The sequence below is a fragment of the Canis lupus genome, chromosome 4, assembly GCF_011100685.1.
Source record: "Canis lupus familiaris isolate Mischka breed German Shepherd chromosome 4, alternate assembly UU_Cfam_GSD_1.0, whole genome shotgun sequence".
In the NCBI taxonomy this organism is placed as follows: Eukaryota; Metazoa; Chordata; class Mammalia; order Carnivora; family Canidae; genus Canis; species Canis lupus.
This window is the reverse complement of record NC_049225.1, coordinates 7,836,306-7,864,098: the sequence shown is the minus strand read 5'-3', so window position 1 is coordinate 7,864,098 and position 27,793 is coordinate 7,836,306. Positions and strand designations below refer to the sequence as shown.

The 27,793-nt window shown below is 39.2% G+C and overlaps 1 long non-coding RNA gene across 1 annotated transcript; it reads left to right on the top strand.

The window, feature by feature from the left end:
* The first annotated feature begins 1,113 nt into the window (after positions 1–1,113).
* On the top strand, positions 1,114–13,068 carry LOC119876186. The gene is made up of 4 exons (XR_005357792.1): positions 1,114–1,392; positions 4,705–5,348; positions 9,998–10,090; positions 12,599–13,068. It is a non-coding gene; the product is annotated as an uncharacterized LOC119876186 (long non-coding RNA).
* The last annotated feature ends 14,725 nt before the right edge of the window (positions 13,069–27,793 follow it).

The window sequence follows — 27,793 nt, the reverse complement described above, 5'->3', positions numbered from 1 at the left end:
TCCTCACTTATGCAGTGGGGACCCCACTCCCCACCCTGCAGAGCTGTTGAAGTGGTAACACTAACTGCTCTGGACTAAGAGCCACAGTGTTCTGGCTCCAGCCATGTACTTCACATGCATGACCTCATTAGAACTCATGGTCACCCTATCTCCAGCATGTACGGTGTTCAAGCCCTTGAACAAAAGAAAAAGCTGAACCAAGAAAAGCCATCAGACCTACTGAAAGTCACATTATGGGTAAGAGGGACAGCTGGAATTTTGCTCCAGGCTGCCCAACTCCCAAGTCCCTTCACCTGGCTTTCCCACTCAGTGAGATGAGGCACCTTATACCAGGCTATGTAAATAGTAGGGGTTAACAGCCTGTGCTCCCCTTTCTCTTCAAGTGTTCCCTGTTCAAATGCAAGGCACTGGTTTCTGACAATTGGGGCCATTTTCTGCCCAATTCACCAGCAGCTCATGAACACTCTATCTGAAATCCAGCCTCTTCTTCCCATCTCTTGGTGGCTGCCTTGGTCCAAACCAGTAATACCTCTCCTGGACTTGGACTTCCTGACTTCTCCCTTTGCTTCAGGTTCAAAGCCCTGACCACGGTCCCCATAACCTGGCCCCTGAGCTCCTCTTCAACCTCATCTCCTGTCTTTCTTTTTCTCTCTCAGACTGCTCCAATACTGTAGACCTTCTGTTTCTTGTAGCACAGTTGATTATAAATGGTTCAAAACAATGGAGCTTCATTACTTCCCGGAAAATCAAAATGCCTAGCCCTCCAAATTGGTAACAGAGCCCTGGGAAGCCTCAGATTTCTTGGCATGCACTCCTGGGTAGGAAGAAATAAAATAGTGGAAGAGATTTTAAATGCAACTGCAGGATTTTGGGCTGAATTACAACTACGTTGTTCCCCAGATTAACTAAGCTCATTTTCCCCATTCAGAACTCTAGAGAAGGATACTCTATAGCCACTTTTAATGTTTTTTTGACCTTTCAAACCAGGAAGTTAATTCTTCCTAACTCGAGTTCCTTCAGCTTTAGTTCAGCCTCAGTAGAAGCTGAGATCACATGAAGCCCTGCTGACTCTGTCTCTCTGACCCCCACCTCACAGACCCTGATCCATCTCCAGGTCAGCTCTGGGGAGCCTGCTCAATCCCAGGAGGAATTCTGTATCTGGACAAGCACTGTGCCAAAGCAGAAAGACCATGACAGAGGCAAGGAAGTCAGAGGTTTCTTTATTTCCTCTTCTCAGCATGCTGTGGCTTCCAAGGGCATCATTGCTCAGCTGGACATCAAAGACTTGGTGCCACCAACTCTCCCACCAAAGCAAGCCTTGCAGTGCCCCACACCGACTCAGAGCCACCCCAGACCCACGTGGGATATCTTCTGAGAGACGTGGAATGAAAGGTACAGGCGACAGGCAGAACCCAAAGGCTCCTTGGTACTGACAAGCCTTTTCTTCTCCCCCCAGGGCAAGTGGCTCTATGACTGTTTTGCAGGAATGATCTCTGACATCAACATGCAGTCTCCAAGGATCTTACCTACCTGTCATTTCCCATAAAAGAAAACAAAAAATAGGAGAGATAGATGTGTGTGTACAGGGAAAGTGGGTTACATAAATCCATCTTCATAGATTTAATTTAAATACTGCCTTTCATCTCATATATAAAAATAATAGGCAAATTCAGATAAACCTACAGTGTTTTTCCTCAACAAATAAGAAAATACTCACAATATTTGTCAGATATATAAGAATTTTTGTGACTGGCAAGAAATAGAGGCTAAATAGATTTTAGGGAGTAAATTAACATTATAAAATAAAATAAATAAGTAAGAATTCCTCTTGACATTCAGTGAAGAGTCACTCCTCATTCAAGCCACTTATGTCTGGGGTTCAGAATGGAAGTTTGAGGGCATGTGTCTGGATTCACTGCCATCCTTGGAAACATTTATAAACTTTAGAGATTCTCATTTCACTCACAGAATCTGTGTTTGCTTGAATTTTACAGAAAGCTATGGGAATTTGTATTGTCTTATGGAACTCCCTGTAGTTCTCTTCTAGTTCTCTGTATTTAGAACAAATGATTGCCTAAACCTACAATCTTTTTCAAACTACTATAGCATGGAGACTTGGGAAGGATTTGCCAGTGCATCTGGAAAAAATAAAATTAGCAGCCTGGATATACTACATCCTCCTGGAGATTCCATTTTACTCAAAACTTGGGGGGATGATTTTAGTTTGGTGCAGACAAGAACATTTCAAAGACATGGCAGGTGCCTCATCAGGCAACCCCCAGTAAGAAGGTTAAAGGTATGAAAGTTTGAGGAGAGGACTTAAAGAGGACATTCAGATTTGGGGTAGGGTGGGATGGTGGTGAGGAGGACTGAGTCTGAAGGACAGACATTATCATTTAAGTTTTCTATTTTGTTTTTAAGATTTTTTAAAAAAGATTTTATTTATTTATTCATGAGAGACAGAGAGAGAGAGAGAGAGGCAGAAACACAGGCAGAGGGAGAAGCAGGCTCCACGCAGGGAGCCCGACCTGGGACTCGATCCCGAGTCTCCAGGATCACGCCCTGGGCTGAAGGCTGCGCTAAACCGCTGCGCCACTTGGGCTGCCCATTGTTTTCTTTGAAGTCTGAGACTTGTACATTAGGATGGATGGGACTGTAGACTTACTCTAAATACACACACACACACACACACACACACACAATCAGAACTGCTTTAGAAGGGGAAACAAAAGGATGACGTGGAAGAAGTCATGGTAAACTTTTGATTCCTAAGAAGGTCCAGAAAGGTAAAATAACATACAGTGCGCCCTTTCCACTTTTCCTCTCCTACTCCAAATTTGTGTCAGGAAATAGCTGAAGTGGAATCACCGAAGGGTGGAGATTCACAGGAGGTGGTTTTGTATGAGTAAACCAGTACCCCCTGTGTATCCACCCTCTGACCTTCCCAGAGGAAGCAGCAGGAATCTGCCTCCATCTGGTCAACTGAGCTTCCATTTTGCCATCCCCAGAATGGTGCCCATTCTTCCTAGGGATGACGTTGTCTGATTATAAATTTCCATTAATCAACAAAGTCAGTTGGAGTTTTATATTTCCCCACTCTGGGGTGGAAGCTTCATGCTGAAGACAAAATTTAAAAGACCGTTTTGATGTCTTATTACTTCCACTATTTTTCAAAAACAACAATTGCCCAGAAATGTGCTGGTTTCCAGCTGTTCTCTTTCAGCCTTGTTCACAGACCACACTACATTAAAAATTCAGGTTCGATAAAGATGGCTTCACAGCATTGTCCTGTCTCCTATTTTAACAAGGATAAAATATGAAGTTTGAGCTGGGAGCAATATTACAATTTTGATATCAGCTACTCTGCACATGTGGTTTTACCTCCCACATCCTTCCTTTCCTCCGGAGGAAGTTTTCTTAAAGATCTTTCAGCAGGCAGATTTATTACTTGTCATGATTTGGGGATTATCTGTTGGACCGTCTTGCTATTTTTTCTGATACCAGCAACTAAAAAGAGCAGATCATTTGGCTTTAAGGGACATATACTGCATTGTAATCACTTCCATACTGTGAATAAAATCCGCAGGCGCACAAATGTAATTCCTGTCACTAATTGAAAGACTCCCTTTTCATGGAGCTAATGTAGAAATATCAGATTGTTGACTGTCTTTTGAGGCTATTTTTCACCAGGTGCTTTGTGGAGGGAAGGAGATTAGTGGGGTTCTCTAGTCCAATACACCGTTCTCTCAAAGGAATATTTCTGATGGGACATCACAGTAACATGCGTTATGTTTTAATTTTAATACAAAGGGCATTCTGAAAAGTGAATTCTTGTCTTATGGACATGGATCAAGACCCTACTGCCAGAGACAGTTGGACATCTTTATCATCTTTCAGTAACCTTCTTCTCCCTCCCTCCTAGATCCTCTCTCCTTATTTTCTCTATCTTTTAATTCTGTTTCTCTCCAATTCTTTCCCTCCATTCTTTTGTTTAATCCTATTTCCAATCCTTTCCATATTTTACTTTCCCTCCTTTTTTTTTCTATCCTCCATCAAAGTCTTCACCTGCCAATAGGAACCTAGCATTGCTTGATCTCATAGACAACAGGATTTGAAATAATGGGATATTGCCACATTTGAATAATCATCTTTATTTCTATTGTAGGAATTTGCATTGTAGTGGTTTCTATATCAGTTGTTATGTTATTATGTCTAGTTATGAAATAATTCTGGCAAGGTCTTAGTTAAACTCTAAGGAGAGAAAAAGTAAGGTTTTGTTCAACTCAGCACATGATATTTACACATTTAAGAAAAACAATACCTGCCCATTGGGACAACAAACTTTTAAAAACCTATACAAACCAGAGATGGGCTAATTACCTTGTAGTCTCACTTTTCATAAAAGCAAAGTTCTTTAAGTTCACAACATTTTATAGCTAAGTTATAATTATTATTGGAAAAAAACTAAATAAATTCAATGATACAAAATTCCTTACGTAAAATTTAGTACTTTATGTAATATATTTCCCTCAAAATAATGCACATTTTGTGATTTTTTACTGTGTTAGTTTGCTGCTTTGCCATCTCACCCCTCAAAGTAATGAATGCTGAGATTGTGATCCAGAGAAACCGAATAGTTACAGGTAAAGTCAGGAAGAAAGAAGTGGAGTGGAGTGGGCTCCCCAATATGGTTTGTCTCCTTAGTTCACAGGTGTTTAGATTGAGAGGAACCTGACTTGATTGGCTCAACCCAAGGAAGTGCACCTTGAGGAGACTCACTTGTCAAAGGACCTGACTTCAATAATGAGACCTCGGACTTGCCCAAGCTTGAGCCTTGCACAACATAGGTGAGAGACTTTCTGGTGGATTCAGGGAGAGGGTAAGCATCTTTTTCACTTGAAAGAAATGTAAATAATTGCTGTCCAGAGAGTGGACTTTGCTGGTTTTGAAACGTTTCCAAATTATTTGGTGCTCCTCCCACTGAGAAGCTGGATCCATGTGCCTTCCCCTTAAATATGGGCTGAACCAAGTGGCATAGAGTGAACAGATTGACACTCCAAAACTGAAAGTTGGTCAGAAGGCTCCATGAAGCTTCTAAGTAGCTGCCTTGGGACGCACACTTTAGAAATCCTGAGCTACCACATAAGAGGTCAGACTGCTCCATGGTTTCACAATGCTGTGAAGGAGCCCAGGCCACAGGAAGAGGCCACGTGTATGTGTTGACAGCCACCACCGGGAACCCGTCTAACTGCCAGCACCAGCCACAGGCACATGAGTGAAGCCCGTCACTGGGACGACCGCAGCCTTCAAGTCTTCCACATTGAGATCGTAGACATCATGGCTGGAAGGTAGGATATCTTTTTTTTGTACCTTGTCTGAATTCTTGATTACAAACACTGTGATCAGAAAAATATGTTTTTTTTTTTTGGTAGTAATCCTAACAGGGACACATGACATTATTGTGTGAGTGTGTGGGAAATTGGTTTTATTTTAAAAAGTTAAAAGCCTACAGAAAGCTATAGAAAATTATCCACCATCCAACTTTATCTGCCATATTTATTTTAGTTTTTTTAAAAGTAATAAAATTTTATAAACATAGTTGAAACCTCCTGTTTACCCTTTGAAGATACAATACTCCATCTTTCTCCCCGGAAGCAACATAATTTTCTATTTGCTATTTCCATGCAGTTTTCATATTGTTATTTCACATGAAATTACCAAAAATAATTTGGGATGTTTTATGTTATTTTAAACTTTATATAAATGGTATCACACAGTGTTTGACATTTCATTAACTAGTTTTTTACACTCAGCATCTTTTTGGGGTTCTTCATGCCTATATCTTTAACCCATTTATTCATTTTTATTGCTAAATAGGACTCTATTTTTTGCATAGACGATTCTGCAATCTATGGAAGATGGACACTTAGGTTGTTTCTAGTGTTTTTCTATCAGAAGTAGTGGTGCAATAAACAGGTTTATGCATGTCTCCTTGAACATATGTACAAAAATTTACCATAACCATATATGTTGAAGTGGGACTGCTGGGTTATTTTTTTATGAACATGCGTGTGTGTATATTATATAACGTATGATATTATCTATAAAGTATTTAATATATAATATATTGTCTTTGTTTTCTCCCTTCTCTTATTCCCTTATCATGTAACATAAGATATATCAACTTTATATCACAGTATTTAAGTTATGGGATGGTAAGGAAAAGAGTAAATGTCATTCGAGGGCTTTGCCTCCTCTTCTGGGGCTGTAGTTTGTGCATTTCCAGTTGTATACAGAGTTGTATCATGTGAGGTAGAATTATGACTTTACATGGTATTTATTTGGAGATTAAGTAGGTACCAAATTGACAAGGGGTTGACTTGGGATGGTTAATTTTGTGTGTCAACTTGATTGGGCCACGGGGCACTCAGATTATTATTATTATTACATTATTCTGGGTGTATCTGTGAGGATGTTTCTGGGTGAAATGAACATTTAAACTAGTAGACAGAGTAAAGAGATCATCCTCCTCAATGTGAGTAAATTTTACCCAATCCACTGAAGGCCTGACTAGAATAATACGCTGAGTAAGGAAGAGTTCTCCCTGTCTTCAAGTGGAGATATGGATCTTCTGCCTTCTGATGGAAACCTACACCATCAGTTTTCCTAGTTGTAAGGCCTTCAGACATGGCCTGGAATATTCCATCGCTCTCCTAGGTTTCCACCTTGTCAACTTCTAGGGCTTCTCAGCCTCTGTAATCACATGAGCCAATTCTTTATGGTAAATCTTTCTCTATCTCTCTCCATATACATATGTATCCTATTGGTTCTGTTTCTCTAGAGAACCCAAACTAATGCACTAGAATTCTGTACTAGAATAATGCCAAATTACTCTCCAAGGTAGCATTGCATCCATTTATTGGCGTATGTACATGGCAATTCTCAGTTTTCTACATCCTCATTGGCATTCAGACTCTCTCTTCTGTAATGTATTTGTTATATCCTTTTTAAAAAAAAATAGGTTTTTTTCTTATTATAGATACACCTATATATGTGAATCCTAAATTTTATGTTTCAAATATTTATATACTTTATATAGCTTGAATTTTATGTATATATCTTATGTGTGTGTGCAAATAAAAAATATATGTATATGCATATATACATATATATTAAATACTAATTCTTTGCCACTTGTATAACTTGCTATATCTTCTGACAGACTTTGGTTTATCTTTTTACCTTAATTATGAGGCTTTTTGATATCAATAAATATAAACTCCTTAATGTGATCAAATATCTCATTAAAAAAAAGTTTCTAAGAAACATTTCCTTATTCAGAAGTGACAAAAATGTTCCTTTATATTTTCTTCAAAAATTTAAAGTTGTATGCTTTATATGGTCTTTAATATATTTAGAATTGCATGGTGTGAGATAGGAGATCTAAATTTATTTTAGTCCCCATGGATAGTCTTTCCAGCACCTTTCTTGAAAAATTCATTCTATAAGTCACAGCATTGTCTTTGTATTACCTGGTGTTTCAATGTGTGTCTAGATCAGTTTCCGGGTTCCCAGCTGTGTGACTTTGGACTCTTTGTATCTAACCATGTTACTGGACTCTCATATTAATTCAGATAAATTGTCCAGTGTTTCTTTAGATAACACATGCAGACATTTTACCTGAAAATAAGGACAGTATTTTTCTCTTTCTTTCTTTCTTTTTTTTTTTTTTAAGATTTTATTTATTCATGAGGAACACAGAGAGAGAGAGAGAATGGCAGAGACACAGGCAGAGAGAGAGGCAGGCTCCATGCAGGGAGCTGGACGTGGGACTCGATCCTGAGACTCCAGGATCACATCCTGGGCCGAAGGCAGGCGCCTAACCTCTGAGCCACCCAGGGATCCCCGTCTCTTTATTTCTGATTCTTACATTGTATTTTTTTCCTCCTTTTTTGTAACAGTCAGATCTCCAAGGACAATGCTCATTAGAATTGGTGATAAAAAGGTCTCCATCTTTTTGGCCACTGAAGTCCAAAACTATGAAGTTTTTTTTTTTTTTTTTTAAGATTTATTTATTTATTCATGAGAGACAGAGGGAGAGAGAGGTAGAGGCACAGATAGAGGGAAAAGCAGGCTCCATGCAGGGAGCCTGATGTGGGACTCCATCCCGGGACTCCAGGATCCCACCCTGGGCTGAAGGCAGGCACTAAACCGCTGAGCCACCCAGGGATCCCCAAACTATGAAGTTTTGATAGGTTTTTGATAGACATCATTTACCAGGTAAGTCAGTTCTCTTCTACTTTTAGTTTGCAAACTCATTAAGGTACTCCTCAGAGTCACCCTCAGTGGCTGCCCTGAGGGAAGGAAGGGGAGACATAAAATTCCTAGGCACTCCAGGTCTCTGTTGATTCCTATGTTGTAGACCTAGGACACATTGCAAACCAGAAGGAGCATGCAGAAGCCACCATCAACATTAGGCACTTGGCAATGTGGTAGTGATCTTGAGGATCTAATACCTCCCATGTTGCTCCTGTACCCCAAGGGGGTGACTACAAGGAAGCCAATCCATCATCATTGATTCCCCCCAATTTCAAGGAAACCAGGTTAAGAGGGGCCCCAGTAAATTCAGCCCCTTGAGCAGATGTGTATTGCCTTCTTCAAAGTGACCCTTTGGGCCACCTGATGGTGTTCTCCAGGTATTATTGTCCTTTCTACAATCTGTGCCACCATTCCTGGAAAAAAACAAAAAAAGCATTGACCAAATATCTCATTTTTATAATCCAGTCTCTTTTCTTCAGAAGCTTCAAGTTATATATATATATATATATATAATTTACTTATTTATAAATATATATATATTTAAGATTAAATATATATATATTTAAGATTTACTTATTTATTTGAGAGTGGAAAAGGTCAGAGGGGGAGAATTTAAAGCAGACTCCCTGTGGAGTGTAGAGCCCCACTCAGGGCTTGATCTCATTTCATATGAAGTCATGACCTGAGCCAAAACCAAGAGTTGGATGCTTAACCATCTGAGCCACCCAGGCACCCCTCAAGTTATATATTTCATATTTGGTCTTTTTTTTTCCCAAGATTTTATTTATCTTTAAATAATAAAGAGGGAACACAAGCAGAGGGAGGGCCAGAGGAAGAAGCAGACTCCTTGCTGACACAGGGCTCTATCACAGGACCCAGAACCTGACCTGAGCCAAAGGCAGATACTTAACAGACTGAGTCACCCAGGGGCCCTCATATTTGGTCTTTAATATGTCTAGAACTACATGGGGTGAGATAGAATTCTAAATTTATTTTCGTCCATGTGGATAATCAAACATCACAGCACCTTTCCTGAAAAGCTCCTTCTTCACCTGTTAAGTATAATACTGCCTTTATCCCACATCATGTTTCAACATATGTTTGAGTCAGTTATTGGGTCCCCTACTGTGTGATACTGGACCATGCATGGAACCATGCCTCCATCTGCCTCCCTTTAATGAAGCTTTCTAGCAGATACCTGAAAGTGATGTCTGCCAGGTAAGAGAAGATAACTGAGAGGTAGACAGAAAAGATTTTGGAAAGAGCATGGGAGGCCTAGGTTGTATCCTTTCCCCACATGTACTAATCTTATGACCTGGAACATGTCAGGTAGCATGTTGCAGTTCACTGTGAACAAAATAATGGAATAATAATACCTACTTTGTGGGACTCTTGAAAGGATAAAGACACACTGCTTAGGATGGACTGGCCCAGTAGTGAGGATTTCCACAATGGAGAGGCATCAGTTGTTCTACTTACACTCATAGAGCTGTTTGGACAGTTCCAAAGAGGACATAAGCTTCTTGCCTGGGACCTTGTAGTCAAGGTTTCACTGCCGCAGCGGGTTTGTCCTTGGGTCCTCCGTTCAGACTGCAGCTATAAATCCAAGTGCATTGTACAGATGATAGTCACATACATGTTTATGTTCTCCGACTTCTGATTTGTCTCATTTTACCAGCTCGTTCACTTGATATTTTGCCATGACACATCTGCAATTATTCCAAATGGAGCTGTGACTAAAGCAGGACCCCAAGGAAATGCAGCTGTCAAGGTACAGAGCTACAAAGGGGATGGGTTGGTAGCAGGCTTTTGATCTGTATTTGAAAGCAGAGGCCAATTGAATTCTTTAAGTGAGCTGGAAAATTCAAAGAGGTCTTTTCTAAATTCCCAGGATATAACAAGAGCATTTCCATAGTAAGTCTTGGATATTGGATTAAAGAGCTTTCTTCTTATTTATTATGTACTTATGTATATGTAGAACAGACTTTGTAAGATGGACCTAAGATGGGATGAAAAATGTCCACCCTTGTGGAACTGAGAAACCAGTAAGGAAAATAAGATCAAATACATGAGACAATTATTAAATAATGTGGAAGGCTATCTAAGTTCTAATTAGCTTTGATAGCATTTACCAAAATTATTCACCGTGAGCTCTGCTGGGACTCTTATGACTGGCTCTAAAAACTTTCTTCATCTCGGCTGGTAGTTGTTATTTGCCAAGCTTTGTACATGTGTTTCTGAGGCAATCGGAAAACGCACAGGACAAACTTCCCGGAATCAAGAAGGTAATCATGCCCTGCTACTATCAAATTTATACTTATAAAATAAGTAAATAGGCTGTTCAAGCAGGCAGAGCATTCGGTTTAGGGAAAGAGAGTTAAGTAAAGACAGCAAGCCCAGAGAGCCCACGGTTTTATAGCTACTGCAACAGCAGACCATGCTCAGTGAAAAGGCATTTTATGACAAGTGGTGGCAACTGTTGTAGCTTCTTAAATAATAATAAACTTTGGTTAACTTCTTTTTTTTAACTTCTTAAATAATAATAAAAGGAGAGCCAACATTTACTGAGTACTCTTTTTGTGGGTTCTTGACTACTGTGGGGACTCCTGGCGAGTTTGACAAACATGGGTAGGTGGGATCACTTTTCCACAAGGTTAAATATCAAAGCAGAAAAGAGTTGGCATAAATTTCTTTCTTTCATGTATCAGATACCAGAAATTGTATTGTAAAGTAGTGAAGATTTAACAGTCTTCGCCATACGGTATATGAATAAAAGCCTGTGAGTAGGAGAATATTTTTCTACCCTGCTCCAGATCAGTTGTCCCTTTTATAACCAAGGCATGGCCCTCCTCTCTGCTAAGGGGAATATTGGGAAACCCAGGTGCCTTGAGTTATTGTTTGACAAGGACAGCAATGCTTGAGACACTCAGTTGCGGGTCTGTGTCTCCTTTTCAAATGTTCTTTTGTTTTCTAGACCTGAACCTACAGGAAGTTGTCACTGGAAATATTTAAGGGTCATTCCCACATCTCTCACAGGAGGTATTAAGAGATGTCTGGTAATAGTTCCTAAGGTTAAGTCCATTCTCTTCCCTTTGGATGTTTTGGTGGATTCCAAATTCCAACCAAGCCACTTCTGTCTGAAATTAAAATGGCTTACTGATTTCAGAAGAAAACTTTTTCAGTGTAGTTCTCTAGAATATGGCTCATCTTTTAGCCAGTCAAGTATCAGCAATTTTTTTTTCTTGGAGGAGCATAAAAGTCAAAATTAATTGGGGTCCTCTGCTTTGTAAGTTTAAAACTTATCTGACCTCCACTCATCCTCCTGATGCCACCACACCTTATTCCTCAACAAAGAAAAAAACCGAGCCTCGGAGAGATGGACAGACTTGCCCAGGGTCACAAGGCTAGTGGCAGATTCCAGGATAAAGTTTAGGCAAGATGGATCTCTAGATGTCTTAGGCATCAAAAAGTTTGCATGCCATCTACCAGCACTCAAATCCCCAGAATGCAAATAAAATACGGTGCCAAACCAGAAAACATGCATGAAAAAGTGCAACAAAATTTGTATTTTTTCCCAGTGATGATTTTGATGATGATGAATATTTATTTATTTACTTACTTACTTAAGATTTTATTTATTTATTCATGAGAGACACAGAGAGAGAGAGAGAGACAGAGACCCAGGCAGAAGGAGAAGCAGGCTCCATGCAGGGAGCCCGACTGGGACTCAATCCCTGGACTCAATCCCTGGGCTGAAGGCAGGCGCCAAACCGCTGAGCCACCCTGGGATCCCAGTGATGAATATTTAGATTTTAACTATCAAACTCAACATTCTTTGATCTTGTTTTGCACATGCATTTAGCTAAACAGGAACTGCTGAGTGCCAGCTAAAATCCACGTCTTTTGTCTCCTATCTCCTAGTCCATAACCATTCCTCCTGCAATCCACTGCCTCCCACCCTCCCCAGCTGACACACCCTTCACTATTCCTAGTCGTGGTGTTGGTGCTGACTGCAAGGGTGTGTCCCACCATGTTTCTTGCAAAGGTGGCCAGATTCCCTTTCCCTCTTCCATTGCAGGACAACAAAGCAGCCTTCCCCTGGACAGTCCCCCCGGACTTCAGAGGATTATCCTTTTTATAACATACTGTGGCCCTTTACCTAGCACTGGACTTCCTAATTAGCAGAAATAACACTAGAACTCTATTCTTATTAGAAAAATTGTCCTCTAAATTTGTGGTTATTCCCCTTCTCACTGCCTCCTTGAATGTAACTTTGTAGGGCATGGAAGAGAGATAGAGATAAATATCACATCAGAAATCCTGAAGAACTGGCTTGTCAACACTATTAGGTCTCTGCTCTTTGAAGTGAATACAGTGAGCAAGAAAGAGGTAAATAAAAGTTTTTACATGGCTTGAAAATGTCAACATCATTTTTCTCTCCTGCTGAAGCCTACTGGACATGGGGACAGTTTGGGGGGCAGGTGCAAAGACTGTCCAGGTCTATAAGAGTGGCTGGATCACAATCAGGGTGGGGGTGGCAAAAAGATGATCCACCTAAACCCTCCATGATGTTAAAGCAATTGGAGAAAGAGCAGGCGAAAAGAAGCTTGAAGTCCAGACTTCTGAGAAGATGTCATCCTTTGAAGATCCTTTCAAGTACAAAGCACAAGGGCTCAAATGATTCTGACACAGGCGAGGAAATAAGTATCTACAAACACACACATCAGGCAGAGCTGTGCACATGAGGCATCCAGCAGAGTGAGTATTTCAAGGCTTAAGCTCTTCTATCCCCCACCTCCAACCTCAAAGCATTGAACCATGAAAATCCAAATAAATAAAGCCACTCTAGCTTGTGTGCGACTTCCAGGATACTCTTTTGTCACTAGGTAACAAAAGAAAACCCTAAGCCAGCACAGCAAATGTGGTCTAACTAATGAATCACTATTTGTTGCTAGAGAACCCAGTGAAGGTTTTGGCTCCTTCTCCACTCCTACCTGGAGGGCAGGTGGGGCAATGGAGCCATGTGCCTCCACTAAGTTGCCAGGACCTGCAGCATTTTCTATTAGCGACAGCACTTGTGCCTCACCATTAAGTACTAGGCTCAAATTTGGTGTCATCACTTCCTGAATGACTTTGGGCAAGATGGAATAACTTTTCTTAAACTCAGGTTTCTCATGTATAAGATGGGGATGATAAGGGTGCCTACCTGACAGGGTTTGTGGAGGATGGAAGGGAACCTGATGAGGTACGAGCACTACCGGACACACATGAGCTCTCTCTCCAATGCTCCCTGCTTAAATGCTGGCTACTATTTTCTGCCTTCTTCCCTCCAAATCAAACAGCATTGATTCAATCAGTGTCAACACAACGACTTAACAGCCTATCGATCTAGTCAAGTCAGCAAAAACAATCAGTCAAGCTAGTTGCTTGACATTTAGTGGAAGAAAATTGACCTTTTCCCTCTCATATTTCAAGTTATGATGTCATCTAGCTACAGTTTTCAAATCTATGATTTCAGCTGAGATCAGATGGAATAATTTATCTGACAGCACTTTGTGGGTGGTAAGGGGGTTGGATAGTGGAGTTCAGAGTCATTCATATGTGCCAGGAGCAGTGTCTAGAAAAGATGGGCAGAGGCAGTGGTCCAGCTGAGCAGGTGTGCTTGGTAAGACCCTGCTCTGCATGCATCATCCCAGGCCAGAGGACCAAGGCCTCAGAGGTCAGGCTCTAATAAAGTTAGAGTGTGTTTTCCTTGTAACTACAACATTGAATTCTTTCTTTCTTTTTACAGATTTATTTATTTATCTTAATGAGAGAAAGAGTGTGTGCATGGTGGGGAGGGGGAACAGGAAGGGCAGAGGGAGAAGGAATGAGAACATCACAAGGAGCTGGACATGGGATTTGATCTTGTGACCCTGAGATCATAACCTGGGCTGAAATCAAGAGTTAGAGGCTTAAACAACTGAGCCACCCAGGCACCCTTATACCATCAAATTCTTGGTTTCTGCTTCAGATGACCAGTCTGTGTTACTTTTAGGTACATCTCTGCGCAGCAGGTGAAACTATGAGGAAAACTGAAAGATGGTGCCTGGGTAGCTCAGTCAGTTAAGCGTCTGCTTTCAGCTCAGGTCATGATCCCAGGATCCTGGGATCAGGCCCTTCATTGGGCTCCCTGTTTGGTGGTTCTCCCTTTACCCCTCCCCACTGCTTGTACTCTTTCTCTTTCACACTCTCTCTCATGCGCTCTCTCTCTCAAATAAATAAAAAATAAAAGAAAAAAATAAAAGAAAACTGAAGGGAATTTGTGAATTTTATAAAGCCTTTGTAGGCCAGAGCTCTGACTGAAAGTTAGGTGCTCTAGGCTGGTCATGAGGGTATGATACAAAGGAAGGCAAGATACAAAAAGTCTGAATTCTGAGGTTCTTATGAAGAACTTTGGAGTGAGAATGTATTATATGATTATAAATTATTTCCCAGGTACAAAATTTCATGTGTATTTATGCTAAATGTTAATCCAATGGGCTGAACTTGAAAGTTATACATATATTGATTTGGAATCCGGCTTGGTCGTTTGCAAGCTCATGGCTTTACACAAAGGAATTATTTGCTAAACTTTAGTTTCTATGTGTTTTAAATAGGAGAATAGAACCAACCTCAAGGAATTATTGTCAAGTTGCTGTATGTCAAAATTAGCTCAACTATCTTAGCTATTTTAGACCATACTCTAATAGTTATAGCCAAAACAATAAATACAGGTATAAATGTTTAAAACAATCATAACATAGCTTAATATGATTTGGAGTGCCTGTTAAAAATATTAGGTACATCAAAGGTTGGATTATAGGGCAGTCATTAAGGGTGAGAATGGCATTTATTTGTATAGATTGACATGAAAAAAGAGTCCTTATATTAGACTAACTGAAAGAAAAGCAAGTGGCAAAGAATATATTTCGTGTGTGATCTCTATGAAGCATCTTGACCACTAGGCTCAAGACCTTTACCTACAATGACCACATCATTGCAGTAGCCTTTCATCTTCGTTCCCCCCACCTCCAACCTCTCTTGACATGGTAGTATATCAGAAATTTAAGTATGATCATATTACTGCCCTACTTAAAATTAAATGAATGGCTGACTGGCCTCAGCAATCTCTCTACTCCTCCCCTCTTCTTCCCATCCCAACCAACACTCTTCCAGGGGCCTCTATAACTTTGCCTGGGATGTGATTCCTCTTGGTCAACCTATAAATTCTTACTTGTCTTTCCACTATCCACTGATAGATTTCCTCTGTTGAAGTCTTCCCAAATCGATTCCTCTCTCCACCCCCATCTTTCAGTTTTCATACCTCACACCAAGAGAGTTAGGGACTTATTTCTCTGAATCCATATACACCTGTCTCTATAACACTTACCTCAATGTACTTCACTTCTTTGGTTACAAATTTGCTTCTCTTATTAAGCTACAAATTTCTTTTTTTTTAAAAAAATATTTAATATATCTATTTTAGAAAGAAAGAGAGAGAAAGAGTGGGGGGAGAGGGGTTGAGGGAGAGGGGGAGAGAGTCCCAAGGAGACTCTGCTCTGAGGGTGGAGCCTGACTCAGGGCTTGATCCCATAATCCTAAGATTACAACCCAAGCCAAAACGAAGAGTTGGATGCTCAACAGACTGTGCAACCCAGGTGCCCCTAAACTAAGACTTTCTTGATATTAGAGAATTCATTACATTTACTCTTTTGTACTCGCAGCATTTAGTCAATGTTCAATAAATGTTTCTTTAGTGAATGAATTAACTGATGCATGAATGAATTTTAGCTGACTTCCAGAGCTGAAATAAATGTTTGAAGTCATTTGTTTCATTTTATTTTCCTCCCCATCACATTTGCAAAAAAAAAAAAAAAGGAAAATTGCCAACACCCAAAGGATTGAGGCTTTCAGAAGAATGACCACTTATCAATTTATTCAGTAATGTTTATGAAGTTCCTACTGTGTCATTGGTACTATTTCAGCTTAGGATATCGCGTGAACATGACAGACCACAACAGTCTCTGCCCTGGAGCTGGCATTTCAGTAGGGAGACAGCATACATAAAAAGTCACTCACATGGTAGTGGTGAATGTGATGGGGAAAGGAGAGTGAGCAGGTTAGAAGCCCGAGAAGTGCTATGAGCGAAGGCAGATAGTAGTTTAAAGAGATTGGTGAGAGTAGGTTGCTTAACAGTGACATTTGTGCAAGAGTGTGAAGGAGGTGTGCAAATGAGCCACGGGGATATGAGTGGGAGGATCTAGGGAGAGGGACCAGCCAATGATGAATCCTTCTGTGGAATGGACCTAAGGAACAGCCATGGGGCCTAGGGTCCATGGCAGAGTGAGTGGAAGGAAGGTAGGGAGAGGTGAGTCGGAGATCAGAGAGATAAGGGTAGGGAGGGTAGAGGGCGGCAGGAGATAGGTTAAAAGGCTGGACCTTTTAGGTCATTGTAAGGATTTTTGGTTCTACTCTGAATGAAGTTAGGACCTTTGGAATGCTCTAGGCAAAGGCATAGTATAGTCTGAATTATGTTTTAAAATGTTATTCTGTCTGGTAAGTATAGGCAGTAGGAGGGCAGGGAACACACGGGGACCCTAGTTAGGAGACTACAGTCAGTAATACAGGCCATAGAAGGAAAGAAGGTGTGTTATAGATCAAATGATTGCAGTGGGGCTGGTGAAAAAGGGTTAGAATGCATTTATGTATAGTTTTATGTATGCATACACATATACATCAATATATATATGCATATATATGTATATATATATATACACACACACATGCATATATATGAATACTTAGATGGTAGATTCAGCAGAATTTCTATCCAACTGAATGTAGGACAAGAACACTTAGACATTGTGTGTTTGAGATCTAGACACTGTTAAGAACTTTATGTGAATTATCTCAATTCTCTAAGCACTTTAAGAGCTAGGCCAAATCAGGGTCTCCTCACTGCATGCCATCAAGCATTCAATTATATGTCAATGTTTCCTTGAGCACATTTTGCTTTAGTTTTCAGTTTCAGGGACAACAGATCTCAATGAGCAATGTTGGCTTGGATTCACCTCAAAACAGGACTAGAAACTAATAACTACCATTTAGTGAGTGCTCACACATGTCCTCTTAAACCTACTGACAGGGGTGCCTGGGCCTGGGTCTTCATCTCAGGGTTGTGAATGTGAGTCCCACATTGGGTTCCATGCTGGGCATGCCCATCCATCAAGCCCTCCATGCCCAGCATGAAGACTACTTAAAAAAAAAAAACAACTTCCAACAAAGTATGGAACAACATTGTTTCCCCCATGTTTTATAGATGAGAAAAATGGAAGAGAGTCAGGATTAAGTAATTACCCTCAAGTCACACAGGTAGCAAGTGACAAAGTAGAGATCTGTACTGGGGCCTCTGATTCTTAGCACTGCCCTCTGTTCCTTTTTGGGAGCCCTGAGGTAGAGATGGAGGATGGAAAATGATAAGTGAGACAGTGCAGGTGAAAGTCCGCAGAAACAAGAAGAAAGGATCTCGCTGAAAGTAGTTCTAAGAAAATGTAAATTTTTGCTCTAACCTACATTGCTGTTGTTGCCACTGTCCCTGGTGAGGAGGAGCTGCTGGATGACTATACTTCCAGAGTGACGGAGTCCTCTCAAATCAATGAGAATACTTTTCTTCTCATTTTCCCATTGAGCTGATTATGTAAACAGTTGACCAAACCAAGGGTCTAACCAAATTCAGCCATCAGTTATTTCTTCCTTCTCCTTGTCTACCCTCTATTGGGCCTTCGGGATTTTTGTCAGTCTGTTTGTCTGTTTGATTTAAATCAGCTTAACCTGGTTACAGACTCTACTCACAAATCCCAAGGCCCCCGTCACATTATCATAGAGTGCTAAAGAATGCATATAAATAACATGCTGGAATCTGAAGCAATTTCTTGATCCCCCCAAAAGTCTCTAGAAAAAAAGTTTCCTTTTGACCATGTACATCTGGACCCCACATGGGTCAAAAGAATGATGCCTAGAGTTCAGACCTAGCAGCGTGAAATGCAACTAAGGAAATAATGTCTCCCTAGGACTGAATTGGACTCACCATTGCCCCAATACCATTAACTTAGCTTGAGTAAGGGAGCCGGCCCACAGCTGTGATTGCTTCCCTCAGGGGTCAATACCATGCCCTCTACCCTCCTAAGGTAAAAACGCCAGTACTCTTCACCATCACTAACAGCTTCCCCTCTCATAACCACAGATCTGGTGGTGGCTCAGTGTGGTCACCCATCTACAGCAATGCTGACTCTGGTCTGCTGCAGTCACCAGTGGAGTGTGGTGCTGGCAAGAGACCCCAAAGGGGTGGAGTAGGAGGAGTGGAGTGGAAAGTGGGACATCTGCAAACCCTGCCCTTTTTACCTCATGACTGTCTGAGCAGTTTGCAACCCCAGGCCCTAGCTGTGAATCACTCCAGCCTGCTGCAGAATGTGGATAGAGAGCCAGAGACTTAGCAGGGGGGTGAGAAAGGAAAAACGCTTTACTATCAACACCATACCACATTGTGTCTCTGTTTATGCAAGGGGGGATATTCAGGGTGACCTGATGCTGTGGGCAGTGGAGTGTCAGAAAGGGCTGAAATTCTGCTCCTTGCCTTTTATTGACTCAGTACCAGGAATTTCACCTAGGAGAAACTCTTCAGGTTAGGTCAGTTGTCAATAAAGAGATGAAGATGATCAGATAAATAAATTGAGCTGTGCTGCTGGGAGGTTCAGCCAGAATGGGTGATTATTATGGAGGCAGAGGAACTGGGAGGGTTTAGCTCATTTGCTTTCCTTTCACTTTTCTCTGTGGGGAGGAGGCGGTGTTTAGCCCAGTAGACTATACAGAAGGTAGCAAGCGTCACAGAGACTCTAGAAGGGGAATAGAGAACGTGACTTTAATTCCAGGGGGGAAAGCTGAGAGGCTGGCTCTCTTCCTGTCTTAACTCTTTGATGTAAAGCTATCTGATTAAAACTCAAACTCTTTCTTCTTCCACGCAGACTGGAGGGAAAGGACCTTTAATTGTTAACCAACTGAGGAGACTTGTTGAGGCCCTCGGTGTGTCAACCCTTGCGTTTAATGATGGGTATTTGATGAGCTGTCATGGAAGATGCTTCTAAGATTTTCCTGGGGCTTTTATTTTTCAGGTTGAATTTGTTTCCCATTACCTGAAGAAAGAAATTTTAAAACTGGGCTGTTAGTTTGAGACATCAATTGCTGATTTAACTTACAAAGTCAGAAGCTATTTATCCCAGTGAAAGTCTTGGGTTCTCTACTAATCCTAATTGTTGGTAGAGAACCAATAAGCCACATGAAGGCAAGAAGCTGTGGATGGGCTCTGACACACCCAGGAGGGTAGTACCTCCTCCACCAAATATTTAGATCAGCAACCAGCCATGGACTGCATTTTGATGTAATCATGTTGGAAGAGCTCTGGACAGATGGCTAAGATGTTTCTGCGGGTAGTGTAATCCTCCCCACCCCCACCAAATATATTTATTTGCTATTAGACTAAGCATATTGAAAGAATAAGCTATTCTTTTTTTCTTTCTCTCCAGAACTCTTTTACCACTTTTCCCTCCAAGTTTCAGGTATAAGAACCTGCAAAGATGAAAAGTCCTGAAAGGTAGCTTTTAAATCTACTAGTACACCTGATAACCCAACCAATATAAAGCAGGAGGGCACCAGAGCATTGTTAACCATGACAAGACAATCTCAGAAACAGATCTTGCTCAAGTTCAAATTCAGTACAGATGGAGACTTTAAAAATAACGTGGTCTGGGAAGTAGAACGATCTTAGCTGACCCAACTCCAAAGCAAAAGGCATGATCTGGCCCAAATTTTAAAAATAGAAAACTGTCCAAGAATAATAATAATATCTTGCTGGGAAAGACTTTTTTATCTCCCCTCAGTCAGAAAAAAAATAGAATGTAAAACTTTTCCCAGTCTCTCCAGCCCCACATTCAGATCCCTGGGTCTTTGCCATTTCATTCTTGAACCATGAGTGGATGTGAATGGCCATGGGTAAATTATGCCAGGAAAGGACTGTGGACAGGTGGACAGATAGATGCTGTAGAAGGTAGATCCAAGTCAAGGCTACAGAGATAGATTAGGACTGTGTGATTAGGATCCTTTCCAGAACTACTGACTCGAACAACCTGCTATATTTTGGCCCTATGTCCTTTCGTTCCCTCTGAAGATCATTGCTTCTTCGTCCATTCACGAGGTTTGACTTATCTCATAAGACTCAGCTAGTGAGAGCTTTCTCTGGGAATCCCTTCTTTGTTCCTGGTTCAATCAACAACCAGCCTTTCCTTTGTAAACGCCACTTCTGTCTCAGCTTCTGTCTCGTGGAGCGGAATTCATGTGGACTCATTGTCTTGAACACTTGCCTCTGAGTTCTTTGAGGTTAAAGACCTTTTCCTTATGTCTGTGTCCCACATGACGTCAAGCTGTTGTAGGCATACAATGAATGTTTACTGAATTGGATTGGATTAGAATGGAGTTGAATTGAATTGAGAATTAGATTCCCTCTTCAGTGGCTTCCGTAAAAGAAATGCTAGAGTGATGGCATTTCTTTACCTGAGTTAGATCAGGGATCGAGATGTCATCTGGCTATACCGAAAACCTTAAACTAAAGCGAACCACTCTCCTTTCAACCAGATGAGAGATCATGGGCCCATATATCCCAAATTGTCAGTGATGGTTCAAAATTGACTGTAAATAAAGCCAAGAGACATTTCAAGATCAAACCCTTGATAAATATGAGATTCAACAGAATGTTAAAGATTTTGTTTTCTCTTATCCTTGTCAGGAGCATGATGAGGAATCTCAGAGGTATTTTAAAAGTTCTATCTAGTTGTACAAAGTATCCTGTTAGTTCCTAATGATCTTTCCTTAAATGAAATTGAAATTGGCTAAAGAGAAGATCTCACTCCATTTCATGCCTGACCTCTCTGGCGGCTAATAGAAATGTTATTGTTTGAGAGGCTCTGGAACTTAGTGATAGTTAAGCATTCAGTCTATGGAGCCAGATTGACCTGGGTTCAAATTCTGAACCTGCTGCACAAAATTAAAGTATATACATTTTCTGTTTCTTTCTGAGTAAGATGGAATTATGTGGAATAAATCATTTAATGCAGCACCCAGCAGGTAGTAAGACTTCAAAACATGGTCATTATTCTTACTACTATCGCTACTAGATATTCCAACCAAGTTGATGAGCCCAGGTAATTTGCTAAGAATTTTTATTCATCACCACTTCCTGAGTAAACTCTTATCCTTTTGACTACTGATATAATACTTTAATTCCGTAGGGATGCCTGGGTGACTCAGTGGTTGTGCATCTGCCTTCGGCTCAGGGTGTGATCCTGGGGTCATGGGATTGAGTCCTGCATCAGGCTCCTTGCAGGGAGCTTGCTCCTTCCTCTGCCTATGTTTCAGCCTCTCTCTCACTGTCTCTCATGAATAAATAAAATAAAATCTTAAAAAAAATGCTTACATTCCATAAATAATACAATTTGGACTTAGAATCTTGGCTATCAGATTAGGTTGTTTTGTTTACCATCTTGAATTTGATTATGACATTTAATAGGGAAACAATTAGAGAAGACCAGTTGTTTCATAAAGGGACTGAAGAATTATCATTTTAAAAGATCAAATTTCTGCCTTGTTTGACAATGGCATTAACTCAACCCTCAATACACACAGCAAAGCAGGTTCAGAATGAGGTGACCAGACGCCAAAGATAGAAGAATCCTTCTACATGTCAAGATCTCCTCACTCAGGGCATTCAGTTTTGTGTTATACCAGTTATAATAAGGTTAGGACATCTCTCTGCTAATAATATGTAGCAAACATATACTTTTATACAATAAAATCTAGAGAGGGTGGATGGAAACAATAGCTAAATTCCCAAAAGACTTCCTCAGAAATGAAAAGGCACATGGTTAGTATATTTGCCTGGTTTGGATAATTCTTTTGAGATGTAGATTATGCTTACTTTGTGCCTGACCAGATATGACAGATTATTAGATAAATAGAAGACATGATGGGGCAGCTGCTGTCTAAATAACACTATGAAATCACTGTAAATATCCACAAAACCCATTACACAAAGGAATGCTTGATTACTGGCAAGATTTAGCTACCATCAGGGTTATCTAGTTAATCAAAGTTATTAAACTAGGGTCCCAAATAATATCAGGAAAAATATATTCTCCAAATTATCAGATAATTACCTCACTGGCTATATAGATAATACAAGTACAGATACATGAACTTGTTTGAGTATCCATTTTCAATTCTCTTGGGTATATACATGGATGGTGGGGTCATATGGTAACTCTGTCTTTAACTTCTGGAGAAACCACCAAACCGTTCATATTAGCCAGCTAAATATGAAATTATGAATTTCTTTTTATAGACTATTTTCTACAGCACTGTTTTACATTCTCAACAGCAATATATTACTGTTCTAATTTCTGCAACTCCTTACCAACACTCGTTGTTTTGTATCATCTATGTATCTATGTATCTATCTATATATCTTTATCATCTATCTGTGTATTTGTGTATTTATTTTTATTAGTTATCCACTTGCTTATTTATTTAAATTTCTTACAGCTATCCTGGTTGGTGTGAAGTGGTACTGCACTGTGCTTTTGGGTTGCATATCCAACTAATGATGTTGAGCATTTTTTGTATATTTGTATATTTTCTTTGGAAAAATATCTACTTGGGTCCATTGCCTGATTTTTAATTGGGTTGTCTTTTTATTGTTGAATTGTAGGAGTTCTTAAGACATTCTGGACATTAAATTCCTATCAGATATGTGATTTGCAAATATTTTCTCCTGTTCTATAGGTTGTCTTTTCACTTTCTTGATATGTTGTCTTTTCACTTTCTTGATATTAAAACTTTTTTTTTGATTGTGTCTAATATATCTAGTCTTTCTTTTGTCCCTTCTGCTTTGGGTGTCATACTTAAGAATCCAATGCTTGAAATCAAGATCAATGATCTGTATTTTCTTCTAAGAATTCTATGGTTTTAGCTCTTATATGTAGGCCACTGACCCATTTTGAGCTGAAGATTTGTATATGGCCTGATGCAGAAGTTCAAATTCACTCTCCTGCACATGAATAAACAGTTGTGCCAGCAACATGTCTTTCCTCATAGAATGGTTTAGGGACCCTTGTTGAAAATCTGATGAGTGTATAAGGGTTTATTTCTGGACTCTCAATTCTGTTTAATTGATCTATATGTCTATCCTTAGGCTATTGACATATGTTTTCTGATGACTATAGCTTTGTAGTAGTTTGAAAACCAGGAAACACAAGTTTTCTATCTTTGTTCTGTTTTTTTTTTTCAAAAGTATTTCAATTATTCCAAGCCCCTTGTAATTCCATATGAATTTGGGATTTTTTTCCATTTCTGTAAAAAATAAAGGTTAAGTTTTCATAGGATTGAATTGACTCTAGATTGTTTGGGTAATATTGACATCTTAAAGATATTAAGTCTTCCATGAAAATAGGACGTCTTCCTTTTTTAGTTTTTCTTAAATTTCAACAGTATTTTGTAGTTTCCAGTGTATGTCTTTCACTTCCTTGGTTAAATTTATCCCTCAGTATTTTCTTCTTTCTGATGCTATTATAAATATGATTTAAAAATTAATTTCCTTTTCAGTTCTCTTTTGGTTACTATTTGCATAGAATATTTTTTCCATCCCTTTACTTTCAACCTAGTGGTGTTCTGGTATCTAAAACTAGTCTCTTGTATTTTAATGTCCATTCTACCAATCTTTGCCTTTTGATGGAAGAGTTTTATCCATTTACATTTAAAGTTGCTGTTAATAAGATATAATTTGCTTTTGCCATTTTCATATGTGTTTTTATATGTCTTATACTCTTTATGTTCCTCATTTTCTTCATTGTGTCCCTTGGGTTTAGCTAATTTTATTTTGTAGAGTATAATTTTAACTTCCTTCTCATTTCTTTTTGTGTATATTTTTTAGATACATATTTTGGTGGTTATCATGGTGATTAAGTATTTTAGTAAATTTATAACAATCTACCTTGAAATCATTCTAGCTTAGCTTTAATAGCAAACAAAAACTCTGTTCCTATGTACCACCATTTTCCTTTATGTTTTTGTTGCCACAAATTGCATCTTTATATATGGTGTGCCCCAAAATATAGATTTATAACTGTTTTATGCTATTGTTTTTTAAGTTATGTAGGAAATAAAAAAGTTATTTCAAATAAAAAATGTAATAATACTGGTTTTTATGTTTACCTATGTAGTAACTTTTACAGTAGGTATGTATTTCTTTATACAGTTTTGAGTTACTGTCTGGTGTCTTTCCTTTCAACCTGAAGGACTCTTTAGCCTTTCTCATAGGACATGTTTACTAGAAACAAACTCTCACCTTTTGTTTGTTCTAATAGCTCCTTCATTTCTGAGAGGGAGATTTGCTATATACAAAATTCTTGATAGGGTTATTTCTTTTCTTTCAACATATTAATTATGTTATTCCACTGCCTTCTGGTCTCTAGGGCTTCTGATGAAATCATATGTCAATTAATATGACCTTATTGAGAGTCCCTAGTACCTGATGGTTACTTCTCACTTTGTATTTATGTTCCAGTTTGATTATAACATATATTGATGGAGTTCTCTTTGAGTTTATTCAACTTAGAATTTGTTGAGCTTCTTGTATTTGTACGTAGATTCATGTCCCTCATCAAATTTGGCAAGGATTCAGTCATTATTTCTTCAAGTATTTATCCTGCCCCTTTCTTTCTCTCTTCTCTTTTTGAAACTCCCATAATGCATATATGTTGTGCAATAGATCCTTATGTTCTGCTCACTTTTCTTCTTTTATTCTTTCTGTTACTGCACTGGATAATTTCAATTGTCTTGGCTTTGAGGTCACTGAATCTTTCTTCTACCTGTTTTAACTTGTTCTTGAAATCTGTGATCATTAATTTTATGTGTCATCTTGACTGGGCCAAGATATATTCAGCTATTCCTCAAACATTGTTTCCGGGGATATCTGTGAGAGTGTTTCTGGAAGAGAATAACATTTGAATTGATGAACTGAATAAAGCAGGCGATTTTCCTCCATGTGTATTGACACCATGAAAAGTCTGAATATAACAAAAAGGTGGGAAAGTTTGAATTGCCCTGTCCTTGACTGCTGAGCTGAGACATCAATCTTTCTTCTGCCTTTGGTATTCCTGATTCTCAGGTCTGAAATCTATACTATCAGTTCTCTAGCTCTTAGGCCTTTACCTACATCACTGGCTTTTCTCAATCTCCAGCTTGTACATCACAGATTGTGAGATTTCACAGCCTCCATAATTTCATGATCCACTAGATTATTATATATATGTATTGCTTCTCTTGAGAATTCCTATTAATAAAAAAAAACCCTCTAGTTTAAGTAATTTTACTTGTCAGCTCCTTTTAAAAATTTCTATGCCTTTACTGATATACTCGTTTGTTTGTATATTGTTTTTTTGATATCCTTTAGTTCTTATCCATAGCTGCTTGAAAATAATTAAGACACTTGACTTAAAGTCTTTGTGTAGTAAGTCCAATGACAGTGCCTCCTTAAAGACTGTTTCTGTCAGTTTGGTTTTTTTTTCTTGCAAATGGGCCAGGTTTTCTGTTTCTTAGAGTGCTTTGTAATTTTTTGCCACAAACTTAGCATTTGAATATATATAATTACCCTTGAAATCAGATTGTTCCCTTCCTCTGAATATGCTCTTTTTGATTATTAGAGCCTTCAGTCATTTGTTTCTTTAGTGATTCTTCCAAGCTGTTTTTACAAAGACTGTATTCTTTGTTGTGTGTGGTCCCTGAAATTTCTGTTCCTTTAGCTGGAGTTCAGCTAGGGTTTAATCTTCACCTCTCCTGGTCTTGCAGATGGATCTTGCTGATATACTCTTTTGACAATTACCCAGTCTTTTAGAACTCTGCATCAGCCTTCATTTCCTGCTTGCTCTGCTGCTTCCTAGATAGTAACTAAAGTTGAAAGTTTAGGATTGCTTTATGTCTTTTCTGAGCATCCTACCTTCAGCTTGAAATGTTTACTGAGCTGGGGAGGGGGAAAAACAAATAAAAAAAAAAAAGCCCACCAAGCTTTGCTACCATTTTTAAGTTGCCCTTTTCTTGGTTCAGTATTTACTTGGTTCAATAAAACTGAGCATTTTCCAGAGTTCTGTCAAAGTTGGTTCTGGCAATTCTGCTTGCTTTTCAATGTTTCTGTGGCTAGATGTGGGCTTGGAACCACCTACCCCCACATTTTGCTGACACCACTCTTTGATGTTTTTCTTGATAAAATTTTTCTCTGTTCTGTGTGTTGATACTGATGGGCTTGTATTGCCCAGTATAATATTTTATTTCATCTGTGGTAACCTAAACATGTGATTGCTTAAATGTTTGAAAATAGTTCCACCAAAAAGGAAAAGAGTGAACTGTAAAGTAATTTGCTTATTTATATTTTCAACTTTGCTCTATAAAAAAGTAAACAATCGGGGATCCCTGGGTGGCTCAGCGGTTTGGTGCCTGCCTTTGGTCCTGAGTCCCGGGATCGAGTCCCACGTCAGGCTCCCGGCATGGAGCCTGCTTCTCCCTCTGCCTGTGTCTCTGCCTCTCTCTCTCTCTCTCTCTCTCTCTCTCTCTATATATATATATATATATATATATATATGTCTAAAATAAATAAATAAATAAATAAATAAATAAATAAATCTTTAAAAAAAAGTAAACAATCACAAATGAAGCCAGGAAAATAAAAGAATTTGAACAACAAGAACATAAACTATGACAGTTGCTTGGATATAGCAGAATATGAAAAACACAAGCAACGATAAACAGTTAGAAGCTAACTGAAAATCCCAGTTTCATCCCAGTTCTTTCTGTACCCAGCTGGGTAACCTGAAGCACATCACAATGATTTTTCTCTGGCTGTTTCACCATTTGGCAAATGAATGGAATGAGCCTTATCAGTGGTTTCCAACCTGACTTTTGAAGAAAATTCCTTTCCTGAGGAGAAAGGAAAAACTGGAGAAAGTTCCAGGTGCCCTATGCCAATCTGAGATGCTTCCATTTTAGGTGTTTTATACACTTGAGTCCCATGTAAGATTTTATTTAACAATATGATTCTGAAAGTTTAAAAGTTTGAAACCATTGAATTAGATAAGCTCTGTTTTTTTTTTTTTTCAGGTGAAAAAAATATTTTCTTTACTTCTACCAAGTGCACAGCCCAATTTAGGAGATTAAGAATTAGGAAACAGAGATGCTAGGCTGGCTTTTATGTTTATAGACCTGAATTTTGGATAATATCTATCATCATCCCTGTCTTCTTTTTGTCCATCTACAAAAAAGAGGTATTAATAACTCTCTACTTCCTGGAGTTATAGAGCAA